We start from the raw sequence: 13,823 nt of genomic DNA, 5'->3' as shown, positions 1-13,823 counted from the left end.
ACAATAAATTTCTTTCCTTGTTTAACGATATTAGGCGTCAATTATAATGTAAATATGTTTCTTCTTATTTAAATATTATTGGATTAGAGAATTCATGGGGATGATATAAGGATTCGGTTTTGCTAAATAGATATTTGTAAGTATTACTAGAACCAGTGTTGCCAAGCGTAGGGGATTCCCTTCTGTAGAGGAAATCTGGTGTCCGTAGGGGTAGGGGAAACCTGCGGGGGATATGACCTTTGTTTAGACGGATACAGGGAAATTTCACTTATTTCTCTTATAGTATGTTTTTACTTCAATATTCTAGATAAAAACAAAATGAAATATTATTAATATAAATCGTATCGGCGCTAAATATTTAACAGCCCTGCATAGCAATGATAATATTAAAAACCCAGTATTTCCTCATTTTAAGGAACATCGTGTTTCAGGTTCAGACTTGTGATTTTGAATCTCAGTTTAGCTTCAGTCTGGCCAGTTTCCGATGAGGACTGTGAGAGAAGCTTAAGTATTAATCGCATAGACGTTGTATTGGGATATTTTGTAATTACGGCTATAGTAACTGATAAAGGTTACCGTGCCCGAGGATATAAGAAGGACTGGGAAGAGGGGAGCTGAAATTTGGGAAAGGTTTCATTGCAGAATATGTGCTAAAGAATTTGTTTTCTGGATAATCGGAACCCATCGGTCAAACGAAATCGGACTCCCATATGCGTTCTGCAAAAGAAGTGACTGCAAATCTGTTAAAGTGACTGTTTATTGAAGTAAAGGATGACTGCGGGATCAAAGCAGAATTAAATACTGCTGCAATAGTAGTTAGAAGAAGAAAACTTTCGTTTAATTGTCCTGCAATGTCAAGGTTCTTTGAAAAATATGCAGACAGTGAGATTAATTAAATTCTCAGTGATTGAAGAATTTTTCTTACAATGTTACATCAATACTTTTTTGTGATAATCTATAAGTGTATTAAAAAATTTTTTAGTAACGTATTTTCATAGGTTACTTGAGTACCGTCCCTGTGTCCTTTCTCATTGATTAAAAGCATTACTGTTTTGCAGTAAAACAATCTATAACCTGTTTACATGCATTGTAAATTCAATATATGTGTATAATGGTTCTTGAATCTAAATTTTCCTCTTTAAAGTATACAAAGCTCTGTGTCTAATTCTTAGAAGTGAATCATTTTTTTTCGTAGTGAGATAATTTACTATTCATTTCCATTTCCTATAAATGCATTACATTTTTAAATACATTTTCTTTACCGGAGTTAATTTTTTTTACCTGAGATTTAGAATGGTTACTTTCACTGTAAATTTAAACTAAAATTGAATACTTCATTTTCACTTGTCCTATTATTACATTTGGTGCGTAGGGGAATGTATGGGAAAATGTAGGAGAAAACGGTTTTAGTGACGTGGCAACAAAGACTGGAAGTCTGGAACGCCCACAACAGAACTGCAGAATCTCGCAAAGTCGACTGCACTCCTCCACCAACCCTGTAATATTATCTACTAAAATTCATAACATCAGCGTCACGATAATTTCGGAGAACTCCTAAAATAAGGGTAAGATAAAGTATCTATGCGCGCAGCTCCTGTATATGATTTTCGGTAGTTATTTTCATTATTCATGATTTTACTTTTAAATGGAAAAGTTTATGTAAGAGCCTAGGACCTTGAGCCACCACCCATGCGACATTAGGCGTCAATAATAATGAGTTATTTTCATGTTTTAACAGGAAAAGGAGAGGTTAGGTAAAAGCTGAGGAACTTATAATAATTAGCTATTTTCATGGTTTTAAACGAAACAGAAGAGTTCAGGTAAGAACCTAAGACCTTAAGCCAACACCTTAACTTAAAGATTAGAGTACAAAGACTACTTTTTTTTTAGGTTATTTACTTATTCCATTGCATAGGGTCGCATGCAACATCTATATTTGCGGTCATAATAAGGTTTACTTTTGGTAGCTGCCATGAATTCTTAGGTTACCACCCGAGGTTAGGTAAATATGAAGGTTGTCATGTTCAATGTGATTTTGATATTCAGTTACTTATATTTATTCTTGAAGGCACCAAATCATAGATAGTTAATTGTGAAGGTAATGTCTTTTGTCAAATATCTGGAATTTAAATGCAAAAATTTAAATCTTTTGTAAGCCTTAATATATCAGTGATCCATTTATTTTCCAGAAAACCTTCAACAGGCCTTCAGACTGCACTCTTCTACAAAACACTGTGGGTACTAATCTTACTATATACATTGAAATATGTAACATCAGGATCTGGGATACTGGTTAAACTTCTAAAATAAAGGTAAGAAAAGAATCTATATTTGAAGGTATAAAATTTTAGATAAAGTTAAATGTGATGGCATTTAAAATGCGCCATTGCCATCGATTTAGTGTTCAGGTTTAGGCGTGACTCCAGTGCGTCTTTCGGCCATAAATGTGTCTCATATTTGGGTAGGCTGTTATGAACCTTAGCATACCACCCTAGGTTAGCAATTTTCACATCCATTTTACATAGAATTGCTTGCAGTATCTCTATTTGAAGGCACCATAGCTTAGATAATCTGAAATTTGAAAATATTTACTTATTTTCATGCTTTTACATGAAATAGACTAGTTTATGAAAGAGCCTAGGACCTTAGGCCAACGCCCTAGCTTTGGGGTTAATTCAAAAGCGGCCATTTTCTTAGACCACTTGCATATACAATTACATAGGATTGAATAAAGTATCTATTTATGCAATTTCATTAGTTATTTTCATGGTTTTACACGAATCTGAAGAGTTTAAGCAAGAGCCTGCCAGCTGGGGCCAGTACCCTAGCTTAGGATTAATACAGATGTGACCATTATCTTAGGCCACTTGCATAGTCAATTGCATAGGATTGCATGCAACATTATTTATGAAAATTCACGAGTTATGTTCATGGTTTTACATGAAATAGAATATTTTATATAAGTGACTTACCCAGTAATTACCTAGCTTAGAGCTTCTACTCGACAACAGCTTAAATTTTGAAAAGCGAAGCGATTGTCTTATGTTCATGTAGGTGACTGGCCCCACCCATTTTTGTGGTAGGGGAGAGAGGAACAACTCGGCCAAGAGCTTAATTCTGTTTTCTGCTGGCTTTAGGACCAACAAGGTGTTAGAAACACAGCTTGCTTATGGTTTTCGGCCGAGTTCTTCCAAACTTCGTAAAGTATTCTGTGCCTCGGTAGCCTTTGGCTTTTGTTTTTTGGGAGGGATTTTGATTATGACCTCCACGATTTTTACTTCAATAATTCATGAGACTTACCAACTTTGTCCTTTCTTTACTCGTTAGTGGCTAGTAGACATATTTGATTCTAGTGCATCAAGTATTAGATATTGCACTAGGTTCACTAAGGCTGGCGTATGACCCACATGTTATGCACATGTAGGGGTCAAGTTTGCACTAGGAATTTGATTTCTGAGGAGTCCAGTGTATAGGAAGACTTTAGCTTCACATATTAACAAGTTAGAGAGAGATCATAAAAAAAAAAAGCGGCTTCTAGAGCTGGGACTAAATCTTTAGTTACGCAAGATGTGACTAAGAAATCAGGTGCTTCTGACATTTCTTTTCTCTCTCCCTGTGCTAAACCAATACCTCCTATTCCCAGTCCTCCTCCAAAATCACTGTCTCCTATCCCTGGTTCACACCCCCGAACCAGATTGCTACACCAGCCTCAAAGAAGTTTGATACTCTAGCTTCCACAGTGGCCCCAGGTGAAGGTCACGCCAAACCCTCTCAGCCCTGGGAGGAGGCATGCTGGAGGCCCAAAGGAGGTTGGTCTGCTCATGGGCAGTCGCCCCATAGTCACATCTGGAGCGTCCAAGGTGCCGACAAAAGACGGTTGTTGGAAAGGCATCTTAGTGAGACATACTTTGTCATCTAGTTCTAATGATTCTAGCCCCAATCAAGGGCACCAGTGGAAATTTTCAGATGAGTCTTGTCCACTGAAAAGACACTTGTTGTTCAAAGATAGTTCCCCTCTGCTACCCAGCAAAACGTTTAGATAACCTTCACTTAGTCCCAACCTTCATGCAGTAAGTGGGAGCTCTGAATGATTTTCACAGCCAGAGAGACTGAAAGTAGCACCCAGGCAATCTTCGGATTTCCATGTGTATTCTTGTAGCTCATTGGCAACCAAGCACCAAGTAGCAAAAGTGTCTTCTTATTTCTCATAGCGCCAGTCTGTAGAAAAGAGCCCTTAAGTACCTGCTCACGATTTGGTGCCTGAAAGTTCTTTGGTGCCAAAGTGTACGCTCTTGCGCAGTGCCAGGCTCTGCCGCTTTGTCCACTTCATCCAAGTACCTTGTGTTTTCAGCTACTAGTGTGACTGCTTCTGTTCCAACGTTGCATATCGATGTAGACCCTTCTTTAGTTCCACTTCAGAAGCAGTTGGACAGTGTCCTGGGTCTCTTTCAGAAGTAGGCTGCTGATTCATTGTCGGTAGCGCTCGATGATCACTCTCTCCTTGATCTCTTTAGATGAAGAAGACTTGGCCCAAGAATCGACTCCTACCACTTATGCAGCCTTGCTCAAGTATATATATTCTTGTGAACTTTCCTGATTTCTTCACCCCCTACAGCACCTTTGTCTCCTGCCGCCTCATTCATGATGAGCGATCAACCCTCACATGGAGGCCTGGCTTTCTGAAAAGAGATAATAAGGCGAGTTGTGTTTCATTATTCCACCTTCCTGTTTGGCTGCTAGAGGATATTGCTTATATGCTACTGAAGAGGCTCCATACTTATGAGTGGCTGCCTCCTCCCGGGGGAACTTCTCAGAAACTTATTAACCTGGCATGTAGATCAGCTTTTTCTTTGGCAAAAACAATGGTTTTCAGTACTGGAAAATGGACTGTTTACTTAAAAACCTCTAGTATTAGAGGTTCTTAGTTTTTTTACCGGTCCATTGGGGCATTAGTAAAGAAGATTCAGGACAAAGATATCTCGGAAGATATTTCATTGGACTGGCATAGTGTGCTTCCATGCACTGACAAAGCAGTGAGATGGTTTAATAGAAATAGCATTGCCGTATACGATGGGTGTCCTCAAAAAGAGAGAGCTACGTTTATTCTTCACATCCAAAGGAGTTACTTCTCATAAGTCTGCGTTTCTCTTCTCGCCTTTGGATGATATGCATCTTTTTCCACAGAAGACAGGAGAGGAGATAGCTTTGCATTTACACAAAAAATCAATGCAGGATACCACTGCACCAAATCAACCTCTCTGTTACAACTTCCCCCTTGCGAGGCAAGAGACAGAGAAACCGTGTAAGCCTGCAGCTCACAATTGAGGGTCCTATTCTTCATGCACCAGTGGTGACAAGACCACAGTCGTTTTGGAAAAATTGGGAACAAAAGGGTGATAAAAAGTGTTAAAATAAAGGTATTCCATCTCCTTCATAGCCTCCCTTATCCAGCACTCCTATTTCATTAACAGCCTACTCAGTAGGATCAAGGAAGTATTTGGCCCTCTCTAAAGAAGTCACAGATCTCCTAGAAAGAGCGTGATAGAGTTAGTCGAGAAAAACTCTGGGTTTTTACAACAGGCTGTTTGTGGCACCCAAGGTCACAGGAGGCTGGAGGCCAGTACCAGATGTAAGTGCTCTGAACCTGTACCTAACTAACTAAGTTTCATATGGAAGCAGTATAGTCAGTCCTGGCATCCAAACACCAAGGGGCTGTATGGTCTCTTTAGATATGAAAGATCCCTTTTTCCATATTAATGTTCATCGAGATCCATTCTCCCCCTCAATAAGTGCTCTGCCAGGCAGTGGGTGAGCCTATTGAGCACTCTAGCATCAATAGAACAATTTGTGAGCTTGAGGAGGCTTTTCATGAGGCCTCTCAGTTTTTCTTAGGTACCAATTTGGATTAGAAGGCAAATAAAGATCTGCACTTTTTGGCATAATGCAGGAGATAAAAGAGGATCTGTGGTGGTGGAACTCCTAGGACAGGTTGGAGGAGGGAAAATCTCTTAGTGTTGAACCCCGACCTGAACTTTAGCTCCGATGTCAGGGATCAAGGCTGGAGACTTTTTCCTGTGAGGAAAGAGATATTAGGAACATAGTCTCATCAGGAAAAGTTTGCATATTAACTTGAGAGAGGTAAAGGCAATTCTTTTAGGTCTGCAATATTTCTCAAAGTCTGTGGCAAGGTAATAGTGATTCATGCGGACAACACCATGGCCTTAGCTTATATCATTGTCAAGAGGGGACCCATTCATTTTCTCTTTGCAATACAACATAAAGCCTCTTGATTTGGGCAGACCAGAATTGAAAACAACTGATAACAAGGGTCGTTCTGTTATCGGGGCGAGCTAAACCTTTGAAAGCAGATACTTCAATGGAGTGGAAATTGGACCATCAAGTATATGCAAAAATTTGGAAGTTGTGGAAGAACCAAAGTTGGATTTATTTGGAACATCCAAAAACTCTATAACTCAATTAGCAGACTTTTTTTTTACTCTACCTGAGAGTGGCCAGGACGTGTTTTCTTCATCCATTAAGGGACACAGGGCTATACTAACTCTGTTTTCAGACATAGAAGTCTAGACCTTTCTTCCAACCAAGATCTCTCATACCTTATAGGTCTTTTGATACGAGTGGGCAGGGCTTCTTTCCTAACTATTTAGCTAAGCCAAGGACAGATGTTTGGATATCTACAACGTATGTTGAGGAATTGAAAAAGCTCAAGACCAAATTGCTTTAATCAATAAATTCTGGTACTTCATTATACTGCCCAAAATTACCGAAGGGTCTAAAAGATGCTATGCCAAAATATCAAGAAGATACAGCTTATATATAAAAAGATATTCAAGAAAATCTATGCGAGAAACGGGCTTGAAATGGTCAGTAAGTAATTATTGGGTAAGTATATAATATGTAACTCCTTTTATTATAAAACTTTCATTTTTAAGTAAGAGCCTAGGACCTTGGGCCAGCCACACTAGCTTAGGGGTAAGTATAAATGTGGCCCTTTTCTTAGGCCACTTACATATTCAATTCTATAGGGTTACATGTAACATCTATATGCAATTTAAGAAATTATTTCCATGGCTTTACACGAAATGGAAGAGTTCAGCTTGGGTAGTTTCAAAAGAAAATCTGTAGAATTACAATTTTAGTAAGAAACACATTAAACATTTACAGTTAACAGAAAAAAATCAATTAGTTGTAAGGCTGAAGTGTTGGTTGTTAGAATTAAATTTGGCAGGAAAACTTAACTCATTCCGTAAAAAAATGGTGACGCTAATGTAGTGTTCCTTTTCAGGTAGTACTTCATAAACAGTGCTTACAGTTCACGTTATAGAGCAAAGGAGACTTACTTGATTACAAACCAAGAACAGCATGTACTTCAAGGTGAGCATAGACTTTTACCCTTGAACATTAGTAACAATGTTCATAGTTGCTTATAGTTTGTACTGTACATAATTTTCAAGTGAGGTTTTAAGCTTTCGTTTGTCAGTCTAGTAAACTTGTAACATTTTAACGGATGCTACCTATCAAATAAGCCCATTGCCAGTTTAATACAATACTGATTTTTTTTGTTGATCTGTAGGCTTTATATCCTTAATTATAAGTTTAAATCAATAATTGGCTTTTAAGATTTAGGATTATCTTTTTATTATTTCAGCAAAATTACCATATTTGGTCTTGTATCCGCTTAAAACCTAATTTGAATCAAATATTTGATCCATCAAAGATTCGCTTCAGAAACTGTAATCACTGCAGTGGAGACTACTTTCATGTTTGGTCATTTGCTCAAGAAACAATCATTACATTTATTGCTACATTTACTCCTCAGTTTTGGGAATATTTTCTGTTCACGACTTATATTAGGTGCTCAAAATAAAATGTCATAGCCAGAGTTATATCTTGTTCTTTCTATTGTTTTTTGAAGAAATAATGTATTATGAGGAATGTTCATTTAAGGGGCATGATTGCATTTGTCCATTAACATCCAGCGGTGGTAGAATTTGGTCTGGGTTTTCCTGGGTGCTCTGCATAGAGCAGATTGCTTACCCTGGTCCCCTGGGGTAGTCACTAATCTTGGAGTCTGATCCAGTAGCTTGCCACCAGTATCATGAATTTCAGAGCATGAGAAGGGACTGTAGATATGGTGCTTGACTGCACTAGGAGGCTTTGCAGTTGGTATTGACACTGCTCAGATTATTGTTAAGTATAACAAGGTGGTGATTTTTCATGGCCTGTCCACACTAGTGGGCATGCCCATCAGTTACTTCAGTTGTTTATATTTTCTCTTGCTTCTGAAGCAGTGTTACCAGACAATCGCTTGTTCAGTGTAGTAGAATGGGTTATGGGAACAGTGTTTTTGCCTGTAAAGGCCTGTCCACACGGGCGGGCCTGATCGGCGTGCTCCGGGGGGGGTTGACAGGCAAATTCTGGCGGGCTTAACCGTGAATGTTGTCCACACGGGTGAGGCGATGGAAAGGTGGGCGTGCCCGAGGACGATGCCAGTAGTGTGTTCAGTGAGGTACGATAAAATATGGTGCCTACCGCAAAGAAGAAGATAGTGTAGCATTTAATTGCTTTGTGTGTGATGAAAAAGAAGAAAAAGAAAAGAATATGGTGCAAAGAATGGCTCAGTAAAAGAAATGTATATGGTTAACGTAAGTCTACCAGGGTCGAAGCTCAAGCCTTCGGGCGGCACCATGGTGATTTTGCTACAAGACCCATCGGGCAAGTGTGCCCATTCGAGGGGAGGTCCGCTGATCAAGCCTGATCGTGTGGACAGGCCTTACAACAGTGCTTGCTAGTGTGGACAGGGCTTTAGTTATTTATAATTATTTCTTTCCCCTATAAGTTGGCAATCTGATTTTGAGAATTAAATTTCCTTTTTATTTTCATATTAAAGCTGTAGGTGCCTGAATTAATAAGTTTGCCAGAATTGTCTACCTCTTGGGTATGTTTTTAACCTTCATTGCATGAGTAATTTGTACTGAATATGTGATGTTTCATAGACTTGGTGCAGAAAATTGGCTCGAGTTTAGTAATGGATGACTGCTTTTTGGTTTGAGCACTGGCTGCCCCACCTTCCTTGTATGAATCATGGAAGATGGAGGGTTGTTAGAAAGTACTGAGGGTGGTGTGCCTCTTAACATGCTTTGTTAACAGTACTAGAATGTGGTCCAAAAACATTAGGTTGACACATTTTTGTGGCTTATTGGAATTTAACAATCTGGTCAAGTAAGCATAGCCTAATTTGTTGATTACCGTATAATGATTAAACTCAGCAATGCATCATTGTCAAGTTAGGGGCTTATGTGCCAGGTCTTTCACATTCTAGTTCATGCCAAGGAAAGGTTATATGAGTCAGCTTTCTTCCATAACGATGTTCAGTTGTTTTAAAGATTGCAGCCAGGATCTTTGCTTGATTTCCTAAACGTTCAGTGCCATTCAATTTGCTAACTGAATTTTTTGTTTCCATTATTGGTCAGAACTGGGAGTTGGTCTTGAACTCACATAATTCTGAATATGCTCTTATAAAACCAACATGATTAATTAAGCTTTGCAACAGTTCATCTGAGAAATTAGTCTGCTATTCCTTGACCATGTTTGTACTTCCTTAAACGTGTTTTTTTTTCTATAATACTATTCCTGCAGTGTGTACCATTTGAAAGCACATTTTACATAAAACTCCCTAGTGTGGAATTGTCAGAAATTACCATTAGAGCAAATCTTGCATTTCACTTTTCATTGGCTTGCTGCAGTACTCATATTTTTTTCTATTCGTTTTTCTGTATTTCTTACCAGTAATGTGTACTCGTATACCAATTTTCCTTTGTTCGTTCTTTTGTTTTTTTCAGCCATTATTACCTGAATGTGCCAGGAATTACCACTGGAACTTCCCTAGAGTGGATTCTGATCTTTTGCCAGTATTACTTGTATTTTCTCCTTTTGTTTTATTTTCTCCTTTTGTTTTTTTGTTTTTTTTATTTCCAGTCATTATTTCCCGAGTGTCAGACATTACCACTGAAACAAATATTAGATTACTCTTTTACGATACCTCTCTTCTGTGGAGTTTGGTTTCCATTTATTTATTCTTGAATATTTCCACCAATTATTTCCTGAGTTTTAGGAATTGTCACTGATAAAAATAGTCTTAAAAACTCTTTGGATTGCTTCCTACTATGGATTCTGGTCTTTCTGCAGTAATTATTTACTTATTTCCCCTTGTTTTCTTTTGTGTATTTCTTATCATTACTTCCAGACTTTATTAAATAATTTTAAATCTTAATGTTTGTGATAATCCCAAAGAGCAACATTTATTGAACTTTTGAATATCTCCCTACTGTGTGAAATTTGGTATTTCTGCCATTTCCCTTGATTCATTCTTTTGTATTTCCAACCATAAATTTAGTACTTAGAAATTCAGGTAATAAACTGCAATGCAATTTTGACGGTCTTGCAAGATGTAAGGTATTCGATAACTAATCAGATAGCCTGTCATGAGCTGGCAACTGCTGTTTATCGTTTTGCTCCATTTTATACGATATTCACAATTTTCTCATTATTATGGATAATTTTGCAAACATGCAGCCCCAGGTAAACTTTTTTGCATCAATTTGTATAAAATTTTTTGTCACGTTTTCAATCTTATGCTCATTTCACAATTTTGTGGCAAGAATTGTTATGTCAATATCGAACTATGCTTTAGTCCTTCCCGAAGTTTACAACCGAAATGTAAAGGCATTAAAAACCATATAAGTTTACAGGAAGTTTTATTTTGAATATTCTGACAATCCAATTTGTTTTTTTGCTGTTACTATAGGTGGAATGTCGACAACAGACATACAAGAAGAAAAAGGCAACGTTAGGTGTTTCTAAAGGAGAGAGAAGATAAAAAGGAGTACCATTGAACACTTGAGAGAGTAACAGAACACTGAGCAAGGAAAATAAGCCGTTTTTGAAAGTGAGATCTATATTAACATAAGCTATATCTGACTGGGAGAGAAGTCTACAGGGGATGTTACGGAAGAAAGAGAATAGGTGAAGAAACACAACTAGCTTCTGAAGGGAACAGAAGTCTACAAAAGTTGCTGTTCCTGTAGAAGAGATAGTCGAAGAAGAAACTAATAGTGGGCGGAGGGACTGAAGTCTACAAAACGCTGCTCTTCATGAAGAGAATAGGCTAAGAAACACAACTAGTTTGTGAAGAGGAGAAGTCAACATAAGACGGTGTTCCTGTATTAGAGACGTCAAAGAGGACAAGTCTACATAAGATGGTGTTCTTGTATTAGAGAAGTCAAAGAAGAGATAATTAGTAGTTCTTGATGGATATAGTTATATAAATGCCGCTGTGCCAGAAGAGAATAGTCGAAGAAGAAATACACAAATAGTTCCTGCAGTGGACAGGGATCAAATACATAAGCTACTAATCCTGAACAGAATAGTTGAAGAACATCTAGTTCCTGTAGAAAAGATCTAGATCTCGAAAGGGATGGAATACTATAAATGCTACCATTCCTGGAGAATACAAGTATCCCTCCTCCTGTTTCACTGCTTGCTTAATTATTTTGTACCGCTTGGTCTTGTGTACGATATTATTCTTCCTGGCTGCTATCTCTAGGAACTCTCCATATATACTCGGTGACTTAATATCTCTAGGAACTGTCCATTTATACTCGGTGACTTAGAATCTTTGATTTAACCCAGGGTGATTACAGAATAAATTATTTCTGCTTCATTTTAGTATATATATATATACTCTGACTTAACTTCTATTATAAACCCAGGATGCCATATATACTCGGTGACTTGGAATCTTCTATTTAACCTAGGGTGTTTCCAGAACGAATGATTTCTGCTCCATTTTCAGGAGCATTACCTAACAGAGCTTGCATTATGTAAGCCCAAGATGAGAATCTCTGCTGCTTCAGGTCTCCTTTCTACCTACCTCGTCCAACATGCCTCACCCTACTCCTATGCTCTTCGTGATACTCTAGCCTTAGCCGCTAGAATCTTATTGGTGGACTGCTCCTTATTTTTTTGTTAGGGGCACCCACATTGTATGCATATAATGTGCTTGTGTTTCTACCCTTATTTTTATGCTAGGGTAGAACACAATGAGTTTGTATATTTGTAAATAATGATTAAATTTAGTGAATCTTTATATACTGTTCTGATAATCATTATACTATTATGTACTACCATTATCTCTATCCCCAAGAAAGAATTTCTAAACTTTTGCTTGCTATTGAATACGCCTCTGAAACTTCAAAGTCTCGTCTTGTTCCTATGTATATATTTGTTTCTGGTAAAACAAAGATGAAGACAATTCAAATTTGTAAATGATACGCTTATTATATCCTCTGGAAGTTTCAAACATGAAATAGCTATATTGAATGAATCTTTTCCAAATATGAAATAGCTATATTGAATGAATCGTTAAATATTAAAATGTGCGTAATTTTTTTTTTTTTTTGCACTAAAGCACTTCTGTAACAAAAAGGCCTAAATTCCAAAAACATCAGTATATTGTGCTGGATCCGAAATGTTTTTAGTGTGACATATGGGCATGGTAATTTACAAGCTTTAAAATTCAGTAAACTATCTATACATTTAAAATTAAAGGTTTCAAGCAAAATAATTTGACTCCATAAAATTTTCTTCCTTATACTATTTCTCTACATTTAAAATTAAAGGATTTCAGGCAAAATAATTTGATTCCAATAACTCAAGCAAATTATCAATGGCTTAAAGAAATGCAAATTAGCAATGGCTTAAAAAAAAGCGGTGAAACTAATTTGGGGATTAAAATTTCAATTAACGTTATGTAAATTACTAAACCTGACTATTCTAAGAGTTGCAAATTTTGCTTAACTGGCAAATAACCTGCAACTCGACCTACAAAACTTGTAAATTAACGTATTAAACCCACCTTTTTTTTTGTAGCAGCTAACTGGTGAAAGAAAGGTCACATGACTGACTTGATTGTTCAAGTTGGCGTGGCTTTGCGAATAGTCTGCTCCCATAAGACACAGAAAAATCTGTAAAATATGAAATTAGATACAGGAATAGGAAAGGAAATCCCTATACTGAAGTAGACTGCGCATACTTATATCTTGGTTAGTGTGCAACATCTCTCAAGTTAATATCATTGGAAAACAAAGTCATAAGAAGGCGTGCAAATAAAATAAATTACAGGGTACCAATGGTACTAAATTCTTTAAAACCATTCCAAACTCAATATCAGTTTTGACGAAAATTAAGTTAACAGATTGCTGAAGAAAAGTGAAACAAGCAAGAAGGAACTTTGTGAGCAAGGTTAAAAACTGTAATGTTAATTGAACTTAAAGGATGAAACATCATAATCAGGAATTCAAGCCTTCATTTAGGTTTAGGGCATCAAAGTAGGCAAAACTGCTGACCAATAAAATGGTATGCAGCCTTCACTCAAGCTTAAAGGCCTGTCCACACGACCGGGCCTGATCGGCAAACCGTCAAATTGCCCGATGGGTCTTGTAGCAAAATCACCGTGGCAGTGCCCGATGGCTTGAGCTTCGACCCTGGCAGACTTATGTTAACCATATACATTTCTTTAACCGAGCCATTCTTTGCACCATATTCTCCTCTTTCTTTTTTATCACACACAATGCAATTATCATGCTACACTATCTTCTTTTTTGTGGTAGGCACCATATTTATCGTACAGCACAGAACACACTACTGGCATCGTCGCGCGAGCCCACCTCTCCTTCGCTGACAACATTCACGGGTAAGCCTGCCAGAATTTGCCCGTCAACCCCAGAGCACGCCGATCAGGCCCG

The 13,823-nt window shown here is 37.6% G+C and overlaps 1 long non-coding RNA gene across 2 annotated transcripts; it reads left to right on the top strand.

Annotated features, from left to right (window-relative positions):
* Positions 1-1,378: 1,378 nt before the first annotated feature.
* On the top strand, positions 1,379-11,977 carry LOC135221401 (uncharacterized). 2 transcript variants are annotated; one of them, XR_010315931.1, is made up of 5 exons: positions 1,379-1,565; positions 1,739-1,820; positions 2,190-2,312; positions 7,304-7,392; positions 10,826-11,977. It is a non-coding gene; the product is annotated as an uncharacterized LOC135221401 (long non-coding RNA). The 2 variants fall into 2 exon arrangements; XR_010315932.1 differs by lacking the exon at positions 1,739-1,820.
* The last annotated feature ends 1,846 nt before the right edge of the window (positions 11,978-13,823 follow it).

The sequence above is a fragment of the Macrobrachium nipponense genome, chromosome 2 (genome assembly GCF_015104395.2).
Source record: "Macrobrachium nipponense isolate FS-2020 chromosome 2, ASM1510439v2, whole genome shotgun sequence".
NCBI classification, from domain to species: domain Eukaryota; kingdom Metazoa; phylum Arthropoda; class Malacostraca; order Decapoda; family Palaemonidae; genus Macrobrachium; species Macrobrachium nipponense.
This window is presented reverse-complemented; position numbering and strand designations above follow the sequence as displayed.